Raw genomic sequence first — 12,725 nt, 5'->3', positions numbered from 1 at the left:
GACAATTATAAAAACTGAAATACGGAGATAATAATTGGTTATTTTCATGTTATCACAATTGCAATTAAATACGACATTGTGAAAATAATTTAGTTCTGGTCATCGTCTGTGCTTCAGGGAACTGGCAACGTGTGATAATATCGTCTTAAAAAACAACTTTATAAACAGACAAAAAACCAACAAATTAGGAAGAGCGGTGTCGGGTTTGACAGGACGATGACCGCGTTCATATGAAGTCCGGCCCAAAATCGTCAATAGCAAATCAACTGTTCTAGTAAAAAAGGGTCTCGAATCGACTGGCACTTTACAAGCAAATGTAATCAATCGGATGATCACCGATTTTTACTGTTCAGGTCGACGAAGACATCAAAACTAAGAACACACGGCGGCTGGAATATTTTAGTCGTCAGTGCATTCATTTGTTGCTCTCAAACTTTGTGAGGTGCTTGCATGCTAACCTGAAGCTTGAGGATTCAATCCTGGATTTTTTCAATCCCAGATGTTTCAACCCCGTATCCCTTAACGCAGATAGAATGGCTGAAAAGCATCTAGTCGTCCAGTTTCAGACCAGCAAAACGTCATCTCAATCCAACGAAATTAATTATCATATTTCTGAAGTATTTCATAATGGATTTGTTAAGAATAGATAGATATACATGTACATTTTCCTTAACCAAGACTGGAAGCGACACTTACATACATGTAATGGTGTTACATTTATGTCTATTTGCTAATTTCTGACAATCCAAGGGAAGTAATCTAAATATAAAACTAGTCCATAAGAACACAATAGTATTGCAACTCCAGTATTGGAACTGGATATAGTTTTATCTTAAGTGAAATGACAAAGTGTTACATGAACGTGGAACACCTTACTATAAAGGACTTAACGGTATTTACTTCCGATCTGGTGGTTTGGGATTCAATTCCAAACCTAATGAGACGATTAAATGGTCTATATTTCAGAGCAAGAATGTTTTGCTTGTCAACAAGTCTCAGTATCTATACGGCAAAAATTATAATCGCTTATGCGAAAAATGAGAACTTAACGAATGCCAATCCCGCTCACAGCAAACTTGAGCCTACCAGAACAAACTAACCTCACGTTCACATGGGAGAGTTATTATTTTATTTTATCATCAAATGAATAGCAAAGATTAACAGAAGAAAACTACCCAACGGATTTAGATAAATAGATAGATATTAGATAGATTCTAATTTCTGTTGCCGTTTCATCTTAAGCCTGTAACTTTTGTGTCCCAGTGTTGGTGATATCACGTGAGCTCAGTACATCATGTCATATATACACGTCATTGTCAACAGAACGAGTTTGACGAAGTGAAAACTTGTCCAATATGTTGGATCAGTACATGTTTTGTGTCCATGTGTTGGTGATATTACGTAGGTTCAGTACATCATATGTCATATACGCGTCCAGTTTTAGAACTGTTACCAGAATGAGTGTGACAATGTTGAAACTTGTCCAATATGTTGATCAGAAATGGTCACTCTGATGACATGTAATTAGGATTTGGTGATGAGAATCGCTAGTTCGATAAGTCAAGGATCAGGTCAGTGTATGAAGCTACTCTGTCAATCAACGTATCTCATAAGTCGATTGTCAACAAGTCTTAATCTTAAATGTCATGTCATTGAAAGTTGGTTATTATCACCTCTCTGATGAGGCGCAAATCAGTACGACTTGACAATGGGCAATCTTCTCAGAACCGGTAAAAGGAGAGCATGAGTGTCAAGAACCACATTCTGAAATGATGCTAATGCCCGCAGCTACAAGGGGCAAAATTCAGACTAACCAAGTAAAGTTCATTACTGCAACTTAACATCGTATACCATTGCCCCTCCGGATATATTACTTGCCCCTCCGATTAATCATGTCTGGTTATGGGCCTGGTTTCAGAACCAGAAATATCACATTCTGGTATGACCTTGATTTTTATCCCTATGCTACTGTTGTCAATTGACATTACAACCAGAACCATGCCTTTAAAATGATACATATTTCTTAATTTCTCAGATTAGGAAATCCAGATATTGGATTATCACTGATATAGGTTGTTTATTTTTGTGTTTTTTTGTTCGATTAAGGGCTGAAATACCACTAAATATATGAAGCTCGAGGTAGTAGACTTCGTTAACATAAAAGAGAGTAGCATTCCGACAAAAAGCAGGAGCTTCATCACTCTATTCACTCCGGATGGTGGGCGGCTGTAAGGAATGAAACTCATTCATTCTCAACATTCTTCTTTCAATTGTATATAGATAAACTAAATCAATCTGAAGACGCTTGAATATTCGTTTCTGTTGTCTGTAATTAGAAACAAGTATATGGTTGTAACAATAGTCTGCAAACTGCTCGTTTTCATTCTGAATTCTGTTCAATTTAATTAATGATGAAGTTCTGTGAATTAGACAATTGTAGCTTTGAAAGAATGATTGGTTTGGACAGTAATATTGGTCTATAATAACAATAATGTGCTTTTTAATCGTGCACAATTCCCTGTTAATTGTACGTTTATGAAAGCGGTACAGACATGCGATGAAAAAATAAAGAGTCTGTGTCTTAAAAGTTACAATTTATGTCAAACCAGCATTTCGTGTCCTTACCCGCTTAGAAAGAAGAATGTCATCGTGATATAACAGGCCATCTGCATATTAATGTGATTTGGCTACACTCGGTTGGTAAAAAAACAAAGAAATTCCCTGTGTGCCTTTAGCTCTATCAACAGTTTTTGTGTGATCTCGTCTTAAAGTCCATTAAAATTTTCTGAATAGGTTGAGTTTCAGTCTAAGACTATAAAAAGATTTCAATTATGGACATTTTGATTTCTTCGCTTAAGGTCTGGTGCATTTGATATTGAGTTTAAGGAAGTCAATAGAAATTCCTCGGGTTTCGTTAAATGATCAATTTTAATGCTACTTATGTTGAAGTTTGTTATGAATGATGGGTATTTTATGCTTCCAGCTGTTGATTGTTCAATGAATCAATGCTTTGCTCAATATTTCTTCACCATCTTTTCCGCCATATGCATCTTTTAAGTTTTAGCCTGGCTTCTTTTTTTCTGGAGCTGGTTCTTGTCTTTTAGTAACGGGGTTTTCAGCCTTTTTCTATTAACTCTTTCAGGATGCTTGATTGATCGCAGTATCCCATTTCCCCTATAAATCTCTACTATTACCCCCTTATTCCTATAAATCCATACTATTTCGTGATTTTCCCTGCAAAATCGCCTCGTTACCCACACAAAATTCCAAAATAATAAGTAAGACGAAATGAGTCAAGATTACAATTTAATTCCACGAATTCCATGCTCGGCAATGATAAATTTTCTATTAGGCTGTCCCTTTACGGTATAAGTACCATGGAATTAGTGGCCTTAGGAATTATCACTGAAACTTGCGTTGATCACTGGAAACTGGAAATGAAATCAAGGGTGTCAATGGATCAACACAACCACTTATATCTGTGGTTCCATCGGCAATCAATGTGATGTTTTGTTTCTTGAAAATAGCTTCAAAGATAAAGGCAAACAAAAACGTCTCGCGTAATTTAGCTCAAATAATATCTGGTACGATAGTTTAGCGAATATGTCGCCAGGTTTATTACCACAGCAAGTTCATTAATTTTGAAGTCGGGTCAAAAAGTACTGGAAAACCCCGGTTGATTGTCCACTTGATCTACTCGACGTCAAACGGAGAATTTTTAGACTTGTAATGAGTATAAAAACTGTCATCAGACCGACCAGACTTTTCAAATCAAGAGCTTCCAGTAAAATATAATTACGAGCTGATCGATTCAATTACAATAGTGTATAGTTAAACTGAAATTAAACGTTCGTTTTCCCCAGTCTGTTATTTCAGCGGCCATCTCGTATCATCCAATTTAGCACCTATTTTGATACTTAACTGAGTTAATTTACCTATTGTTTTTTTTACATAATTTCTATTGTTTCAGATAATGTCTAAGCTAAAAGCTATTTTTGTTTAATGTTTAACTAGAGCATTGCTTCATAGGTTAGTATCTATATTCCACTTAAAACTATGTCAATACATCACAGTATTTTTAGATAGCCAATTGTTTTAGTTGTCACAATCAGAATATCTCTTTAGATACCACATTCGGGCCTTCACATACTGTCATTGTGCCAATAATTTTGTAATGCTCAACTAAAACATTGCTTCACGGTTTTTATTTAGAACGCATCAATCTGTATTCCTCTTAAATCTATGTCGATATGCATGTACAACCATGTTATTAAATAACCAATTGTTTAAGATGTCACAATCAGAATATCGCTTTATATACCACCGCCTCAACAAAATGTCATTGTGGTATGCACATTTCTCTATGGCTATTAGTATTCATGTTAGATTTTGGGGAGTGTAACCTCCAATGAAGTGGAATACATTTGCAAACAGAATTAACAGTAGAAAACCATTATTCTTATTTCCTAACCCACCAACAGTGTAAAACATATCTTGGCCAGCTCTTAACTAGGTTTCTATTCCTTTAAGATTAAGTCAGATAGAATAATAAATGAAATTAATGACAGATACCATCATTTTTATACGCCCACAACTCTCTATGTGGACGTATATTGTCGGCACCCCTGTCTGTCCGTCGGTCCGTCCGTCGACATTTGCTTATAAACGCTCTAAATACTTGATTCTTTGATGGAATCAAATGAAATTCGGTATGTGTATACATATTCTTAAAACGAAGATCAAGTTCGAATTTGAGCTATTTTCGACCGTTAGAAGCAGAGGTATTGCCCTTGCCCCAAAATCTTGAATATTTACCATCCGCATGACGTGGTGGGCGTATATGGCTGTGGTCCACTATCTTTTTATTACTATTGTGTATCATTATGGTGCATATTTGGCAAAATTTGGAACCTTTTTGTTCAATAAACACAATATCGGGGACATATTTTAACGCTTGAGATAGTAGTAGTTTTCTGCTATATATCCTCGTCTTGTAAATCCCAACCTATTTAAAATTAGTCTACATTGGTTAAAAAAAAATTCATTTTACAATGTAAAAGACTTAACATACAAATAATATACTAAATTTAATCGAATTTTGATTAGATTGTGTTTACCCGGGCCTTTTTTGAATAGTCCGTTTTACCACCTGCATTATCAAATTTAAATCTGTCAAATATAATTGTTATCGTCAGTTGGAAATTATTATTTTTTTCTGTATTTTTCCATGACGTTAGGTCAGATACATATCAGCCACAGCACTACAGGTTTCCTTTAAGATAATATCTATGCATCCATTTTCGATTTTTAATGTTTTTTTATATTATATGATAGATTTATCACATCGGTATCTGTCAAATATAATTGGAATTGTCAATTGAAATGAATAAGATATCACTGTTCGTTTTTTCGTTTTCTTCAGTGTGCAGGTCAGATACATATCAGCAACACCACTTCAGGTTCCTCTTGAGATAATATCTACGTCATCTTATACAAATCCGTCCATCAAAAAATATGTTCAAAGAAAATGTGGGAGTAAAAGTTGTATAGTATTGGGCTACTCCAAAGAGAAGTGCTATCGGGTGTTGCGACAAAAAGTAAGCATGGACTGCTTCGTGCGCGACACCGGCCACTACTATAATGGTCAAAATCATGAGAGACAACCAGATCAATTCATGCCTGACGAAACAAGTCAGCCAAAATGCCAGACGCAGATTAATGCTATTTATCAAAGAGTTGTCCATAACGACCATAAAATTTGAACATTGAATTACATTCTATATTCTATTCCGTGGACAAACTTGGCAGCATTATATCAATGTCAGTGGTGGAAGATGATCAGTCAGTTCGACACGTGGGTTATTTCCTCTGGATGCGAACTCACTTCCTCTCTGATACAATTTATGATCTATTTCAATTGTGTACCAACTTCAAACATTTCAGAAGTATATATATTTGTCATTAAAATTTCTGTCCGTATGTAGTAAAGATTCAACTGATCCAGACAGGGGCGAATCTAGAAAATGTCCGAAGGGGATGGAGATGAAAGGTGTCTCCGAGGTGAGGCCCTGAGACCCTTTAAGTCGATCTGACTTCAGACTTCAGATGGCCTGAGATGAATTTTAAGCATTTCATAAGAAAACCTTTCGCAGACCTCAGGCTTGAGACCTCAAAACACCAATACATCAATACAATAATACATTACCATGTTCATTAAATATCATATACCTTATTAGGTGTTTCAATGTTTACTACAAACATAGATATTGTAAGTGTCAACTTATTCTGATTTTAGATCAATGACTAATCATTACATTGTCATATTGGACATGTCTTTTTATTAATTCAACTTGTCAATAATATAATAGAGTGTTCACAAACATCTTTATTATTTTCCTTTCTTTTCCAACACTTTCGCACGTAAAAGACGGCACCATTTTCAAGATTCACCTGAGCATACTGGTTAGTGGGTACACGGTAAAGTCAACGACCGTTTCCAGCTGTATTAAGAAGTTGTTGGTATTCGTGATAGTTGGTAGTTATATCTGGATCAATTGGGTGTTTTTGCTACCCTTGGTTTGCGAGTTGAGAAGAGCAGCACACCTAGCGAATTTATGCTTATAGCAGTCGTTTGGTCCAGAGGGCAATTGCCTTTTCAGTAATCAGAGAAATTCCCGTCTCTTTGTGTCACAGGCACTGGTTACGAAACAGCTTCAAGTTGATATAATGTAACTTTTTGCTGTCCGATCAGGTTCAGTTGTGTCATATAAAAAGTCTGTGGAGCGTTTCCACCATGTATTTTATCTATCTTACTTAATGGCATGTGCAGAACAAAAGCCACCAGATTCTGGTAACAAAAACAAGGAAACCTTGGCTTTAACGACTTTGTTTCACTTTTAATACGAGCACTCAACCACGCACCAATAAAAACAAAAATTAAATTGGTTTGGAGTTACATCACAATAAAAGTATTCAATTGGGACACATATAATCATTAGGTATTCTACAATACTTACACATATTCATTGAGAAATTCTCATCGATTTAGAATTAAGGAGTTATAAATTGTTCTTGTCAACTGCCAGCTTGATATATATACCGTTTAACCTATTCCACGCAATAATTATTTCATCGTTTTGCAGGTACTATATACATGTTCGATGTTCGAGTTCAATAAGAAATTGGCTTCAAACTGTCTCATTATTCACCTACAAAGTCCTAGATTGTCCATAGAAAGCACAGGGTAGACGACATTTTGACAGCCAACAGCAGTTATAAACAATTCTAATGGTTAGGTAAGTAGACAATCAGACTATATCGTGTACGCATGTCTCATGCGCATTTTTGATTCCCTATTAAATGTTGGTATGACTAACACAGGTAAGAAAACTTCATTGGCCAATCAATTTTGTCATCAATTTTGTCCGTTGTTAAAACAACACAATGCGCACTATGTCAATCCATAATATCAAGATGGTACATTATATAATGTGTCTCGCAAGCTATCGTTGTTATCGCAAAATAATAGATTCTATCATTATTATTACTATCGTTATCTTCAAAGTTGTAAAATGATTTTGATAACGTCTCTGTTAGATTGAATAATGACCTGGTTGTCTAGGGGAATTCTTGACTTACTTACACTAATATAAATTACATTGTGTTATTAATTTAGATTTCGAGGGAGGCTGTGTTCGACTTCTCCAGGACATATAGGCCTTACACTTTACATCTATCTCATTTAGAAATAGAAAAAGAAACCGCCATGTTGCTCTGGTGAAACGTTGTACTCAATGTTGTCTTATTTTCTGTCATTTCGACAATAATCAATCAAATCATACCGAATCGACCAAAAGCGACGATACAAAACGGAATACCAGATTTTAAACTGGACAAACCACCTCGCTATTAATGTTTTTTACAATATATTCCTTATCCCTACTCTGAGCATGGATCGAAGCAGCATGCTATAGAAGTCAACAATACAACACGTAATAGTTGAATTGATCCTGTGTTAGCTAGGCTAGTGTAATATCAATGTAAGGTTAATGTTTTATATTCTACTGCAGATAATACTATGAATAATAAAATCCCTAGATACATAATTATTACATACTTAATCAAAGAAATGCTGATGTTTTTGTATCATAAAATCGTTAGTATAAACGTGCTGCGAAATATAGACGAGATATTAATTTCAGCTGTAATTCTGCCAATCTGTTCTCGTATTATTATTGAAGTTTCGAGGCATCCACCTTAGTTATTGATAATATTAGAATATCTACGAACATCACGGATATTGCTTTCCGTATTATTAGGAATCTTGTATAACTTATTTTCAGTTATCAACCCAATTTAAGACAATATCGTACAAATTCGTCGAAAGTATTACATTATGGTGATTCACTGACATCGTGATGCAGTCAACAGGATTGGTGGACAAATAGTATGGATAAACTGTTCTCTTCTAAGAATTTCTAAAATTTGCTTTTCATATTTGCTTTAATTTCTTCCAGGTCGGAACACAGGTCCCACACTGAAAATTTCCAACTCGCTCCATCTTGGCTTCACCTCATGTTTGAGAACTTGAGTTCCCTCTTCCGGTTTCCTCAGTGTGTTCCAGGTCAAAGGCATGGATGGCGGCAATTTCTTCTACCTAGGGTGTGATCAACCAAACCCCACTTCTTCATCTAAATACTTAAGGCCCATGAATTTCCAGTTGGAGGTTAGCTCTGGTCTTCTAATGCTAATATGAGACTGAGTTTGACATTACGTTATGGTAGAGAAACATTAAAGATAATAATATGTAATTGTAATTTATTAATGGACTTTGTTAAAAAAAAATTAGATGCCAGTACTTGTGCTGAAGATAATATTTTTAAGAGTTATTTCTTGTATGTATTTCCCCATATGATATTGGTTTGATGTTTAATGTTATTAGTTAAATAAACACATCATGAACGAACTAACACATATCTTTATACTTGACTTTGTTTTCCTAAACCCTGTAATTACTCTTCACTGATGAACATGTATATTATTAATAGAGCTATGAATTCTTCAGACAATCTTTGGGTTTAAGATAGTGAAATGTTTATTTTTATATTCTATACCATGCTTTTACTTACGTTGAATCGCATAGGTTCGGTTGTCGAAATTTCAGAAATAATTCCTCCTTCATAATACCGAGCTTCCAGTCGTATGCGGCACGTCTTAAGTGTGTCTAGATAGTTCCAGAATCTTACTGCTCCTGAACTCACCAGTATCAGAAGCATGCATAAGTGTTTCGAATCTTCTAATTAATCGACATAAACGTGTAAGACTACATCCTTTACAGATATATATATATATATAATAATAATACATAGCTCTTCCTATCGACAGGATTTGTATTGAACATTTTGCCAAATACGATTGCAGGCAATTTACTGAAATACTATTCAATATATTAAATAAGATTGAGATTTTTGAACTTAGTATAGCGCTCATTACTGCTCTAATATGAACATACAAAAAAAAAACAAAAGCATTCGGAACATAAAGAATGAATTGATTTGCACTAGAAGAAAGGGTATTATAGGCGAAAGCATGCTCCTAATCCTATCATGTAAGTAAGTATTGTTTATACAGAAACAAATTGCCCTAGATTTTTTTTCTGATCTGTAAAAGAACAATTTGTAATTTGATATTTGAATTGTCGTCTCGGTGTATCTATGGAATAAAACTACCGTATAAATTTCTACAAATTGAGAATTATTGACTCTCTGACAAAGTTAACAACAAGCATGATGTTTTCATATACGCTGCCCTACTTTGTCTTATTTTTAAAAGATAATTTGGTTCATAAATTCCTGGATAGTAATTTCAACACAGCAGGTGTGAATAATTTAAAATATAATCATATCGATATTAAACAATATATACCGCATTTACATAATTATATGTTAAAACTTATAGCATAGAACAATAGCATTAAATTCATATAAATTTGCAATTTTGGATAAACAGCAAAATAAACCTGAACAGGGGACAATGCTCTTACTAAATCAAGGGTTAGGTGATACAATTGTTCGTAAGGTTAAGTACATCCTTTCTCACACATGCCTCTGCTGTATAAAACGTAAAGTGCTCTAATTCTCCGGCTTGCTGGCTGGCTGGCAATAATTAAGGGAAGATTAATGGACGGAATTGACCAACAAGAGGCTAGCAGATATTGTTCTGGAAGCATAAAATTAAATTTTGTAACTTGTCAATCATACTTCTAGTATAATTGCTGTGATTGGTTCTTTATTTCTGATGTGTGCATAACCAGAATCCGTACAGGCAAGACAATTCCGTTAATCAAAATCTCGTCCAAAGTATAGCAAAATCGAAAGTAATAGTTGCATAGTAGTTGATTCCTCAAAAGAGAAATACCAAAAAGGAAGCATGTTCTGCTTCGCTTCTCGCTCTTTTCTGTAGACAGTAATGTTAAATGGCGATGAGATCACAGTCGAAAAAAGCACAGAAAAAAGTAAGCGAAACAAGTAAAGATTTTTGAAGAAACAAAGTGCAAGCTAAAGGTTAAGAAAATTAGATAAGTTAATAATTAATGCTTATCGATTAAATGAGATTATTTTTTTGGTGAAATGAAAATAAAAGAATCAACCTTCAGATATGTCAATAAATACTTGTACCTGATGATATTTCTTCTTTTATAAAATTATTTATGAATAAATTCATAACCTATAGAAAATGCAGATAAAGAAACATTGCAGAAAAAAATAAAAAATATTGAATAATCGTAGTTCAAACTTATTGAACTGAATAAGATTTTGGCCTAGGACGGACCAGGACAATACAGAGATTTCTATTTCTTGTCGCCCGTGAACGTGTGGATGGTCGTCAAGACTCTGGTAGTGGAGTCAGTGGCGTCGCAGCCCCGAAAGATTTTCGGGCATAATCTCACCACTTGGTTAGAAATTCGGGCAATCTCAGATAATCCGCCCCCTCTCGGACGTAAACCTGGCTCCGCCACTAAGTGGAGTTACAGGATAAGCGTTGGAGCAGTTTTGTTATAATTATTTTCATGTGTATAAAGTGAAATTGAATAACGAAAAAAAAAAACCAATATGGATAACTTTCCGTCTAAAATATTTTCTTTTATGTGTGGTAAGCTTCCTTGTCCTTTCTTTTTTTCTCTAAATAATTAATTTCTGGACCACGGATTGAACAAGAACAAGTCACATTTCCTATTTTAAAGCTCCCACGAGGTTGTCTAAGAAAAGAGTAAAATACTGTTGATTTTTAATGACTTTTCGTAACCTTTAATGGATATAAAATAAGCTGGAATTACAGGCACTAATGGATTTGGTATTTTTGGATATTGACTTTGATTGTACATGTTAATTCTTTCCTTGTCACAATAAGTCTGTGTCACAGACCGATGGGAACTCGAAGCAGACATTTGTTAAATCCGTTGGAAGTACATGTATCTTAGCGTCTGGTAAAGTGACAATTGCTCGTTCGTTATTCTGGAGGTTTGGGGTATATATATCAAAGCAAGTTGCGTAATTTCGGATTTCACGACACATTTTTCTCTTGCCGCTGTTACAACAAGCACATTGTCTTGTCCTTTGGATCTGAACCATTGTGGTGGATAGACAGCAGATCAATTGGCAGACCAATTAAATAACAGAGTCTCGGCAACATTTTGTATTGATTGATTTTGACGATAATTGGTCGAACAAGCCGAGTGTTCTTCGGAGCAAAGCCAAGCCAAGTCATATTGCTGACTGCAGAGTGCGCACTTGACGTATCTGCAACAACTCGCAAAGTTCCATTCCTATCGGCGATTTGTTCGACTAGATACCAGTGATATCTAAGCTGAAGTAACGATACTGGACACGAAAGAGATAAATTTACCTGTATTGCCAAAAATGCAATTGAGTTTTACTTACTACATGTAATGAGTCCGCTAATACTTATGTGATGTGTCTCATTAAAAATGTACTTGAAGATGGCTACTGTTAAGGAAGGTAGCGTGTTTCCAGACAGGCGTAACTCCCAGATCAGCTATTAATTACCAGACTACTAAGGGATTACACATTATTTGATAACCAGGAAACAATTTTCCTTTGGGATAACATAAAACATAATTACATCACCTTCTTGAAGAAAGCCTATGTAGTTGGGAAATAAATAACACCAGGGAGATTCAGGATTAGTTCAGACGGTACCAGATGGTATTAAGATTCGAGAAGCGATTTTATATAAGCAGATTTTGTCTCGTTACTGAATCCCATTATGTTCATCTTTCACCATTTTAAGTTTGTTGATGCGATGTGTTTGTGAAAGAGTAAGAACGACCCACGTAGGGCGCATTCTGTTCATTCCATAGAAATGTCTATGTTCTTGAAGACCTTTACTAGATTAATCCAGTTCCCTGTGTATTAAAGAAATGTTGCAGTTTCACCATTAGTCTCTTTGAAATCGTATGAACTACCTGAAATTTACCAAGACCGAACCGTAAAGGCCGAATCTTCATAAATGTCAACGGGGTGTAATGTATCTTCCGCACTGGATGTCAATTCCCGCCTTCATAAGGGTAGAAAAAATGACGTAAAATTATATTTTATTTCAATCTGGCCGACCTTTGCCACAATATCTTCTAGAGATCAGCACCGTTTTGGCTATTTGGGGTTGCTTTCAGATCTTTCGGTGGCTCGGAAATCTATTCGAGAGTA

The sequence above is a fragment of the Lottia gigantea genome (assembly GCF_000327385.1).
Source record: "Lottia gigantea unplaced genomic scaffold LOTGIsca_54, whole genome shotgun sequence".
Classification (NCBI taxonomy): Eukaryota; Metazoa; Mollusca; class Gastropoda; family Lottiidae; genus Lottia; species Lottia gigantea.
The sequence above is the reverse complement of the archived record's forward strand: the minus strand, read 5'-3'. Positions refer to the sequence as shown.